The following is a 1,603-nucleotide window of genomic DNA, read 5'->3' as shown; positions in this document are numbered from 1 at the left end:
GGGAGTCTGCTTCTCCCTCTGACCCTCTTCCCTCTTGTGCTCTCTATCTCTCATTCTCTCTCTCTCAAATAAATAAAATCTTTAAAAAAAATAAAAAAATAAAATTTTAGTAAAAATTTAAGGAACACCTTCTACTTGGAAGTAATCACGAGATAGATAATGGGCTCACTGCCTATCCTTAAGGCGCTTACAAATGGTAGGGCAGATAGAGAATGAAGGTAACTCCTCCCAGGCTGTGGTAAATGCCCTGTAGGAGAGATTGCACAGGATGGCATCCAACAACAGGAAAGGCTTCAGAAAGCCTTGGAAATAGTTGCTAGAATCACACAGCTGAACAACCCTCCTGGTGCGCCTCGGATGCAGGCTGGGTGCTAAAACAGGGGTGGCTGGCTCCCCTCCCTGCTCAGAAGCCAGGTCTGGCGCTGGCCAGCAGAGAGGGAGCAAGAAGCCAGAAGAGCATCCCAGACCGTGCCTGAGCCCAGCCCGAGCTGTGACTCAAGCAGCTGAGGATGCGAGACAGACTAAGACGAGGCCAGACTCAAAAGCTGCAGTCCCGTGTTCCTGCTATAGTCCCACTGCCAGGAGCAAAACTGCTTTTTAAAAAGCAGCCAGCTCAGGGAAAATACTGAATAAGATACTTAGTAATTATTTCTTCTCTTTTAAACAAGAGCTCTATTTAGAAAATCGGGAGGAAACTCTACCCAGGGGTGGGTGGTTATTCCGGAGGGCTATCTGCTCCACCTGAGGTCATCTAACCCACCTGTGGCCACTGTGGACCAGAACCAGGACCAAGACGGATACTAACTCCCCAGGAAGTTCTGTGCAACATGACCTTCTACGCTTCCTCAATGCTTCCTGAACCCATTTCTCCAAGACCCCGATTCCCACGTGTTTGCCCCATACCAGCAAAGACCATTGTGAAGGCCAAGGGCAGCCTTCTCTGCAGTGCTTTGCCTGGTTTTTGAAAGCAGGATCAAAACTTCCTGGACACAGGCTCCGAAGGAAACTCTCAAGAAAGCATGGTGGCTGGCCTCTATGTTTGACGGATGGTAACAGCCTAAGAGAACAAACCACTGCGAACTTCCAATAGAACTACAGGTAACACACACCACTGGAGTCTCTAAAACCTAAGTCCCTGTGCCCTAAAACAAGTATCTGCGAGGAGGCTCTCCAGGGCGCCAGTCGGCAGAAGAGGACTCGCTGAATCAGGCTGAACTCCAGACGCCCCCAGGAAGGGAGCCAGGCCAGCGAGGAGCCCCCTCTGCCTCCGCGTCCAAGCCAGAAGGGGCGAGCGGGGCCCCGCGCACGAGTCGCAGGGCGAGCCTCTGGCCGAGAGCCGACCTCGTCCCGCTCCAGCGCAGGGCGCCGCGAGGCCGCCTGTCCGGGGACGGCCCGCAGCGCAGCAGGGCCGCCGCTCCCCGCGCGTGCGAGCGCGCGTCGGTCCTCGAGGTCCGACTTACATTTCCTCGGCCGCACGGACCAAGGCGGGCTCCTCGCGATCGAAAGAGCACAGAAGTCGCAGCAAATGCGAGGGGACAACTGACCCAAGCGCGTTTCCAGAACACGCCGTCTGGAAATCGGCGGTGCCAGCCCGAATCAATGG

The 1,603-nt window shown here is 54.6% G+C and overlaps 1 protein-coding gene across 1 annotated transcript in view; it reads right to left on the bottom strand.

The window, feature by feature from the left end:
• Positions 1 to 1,603, bottom strand: part of THAP4 (THAP domain containing 4) — a 40,196-nt gene that overhangs the window by 37,979 nt on the left and 614 nt on the right. The window lies entirely within an intron of this gene.

The sequence above is a fragment of the Callorhinus ursinus genome, unplaced genomic scaffold, assembly GCF_003265705.2.
Source record: "Callorhinus ursinus isolate GAN/ISIS: 27379988/994484 unplaced genomic scaffold, GSC_fseal_2.0 scaffold96, whole genome shotgun sequence".
NCBI lineage: Eukaryota > Metazoa > Chordata > Mammalia > Carnivora > Otariidae > Callorhinus > Callorhinus ursinus.
Note: the sequence above shows the minus strand (reverse complement) of the source record. Positions and strands in the feature narration are given on the sequence as shown.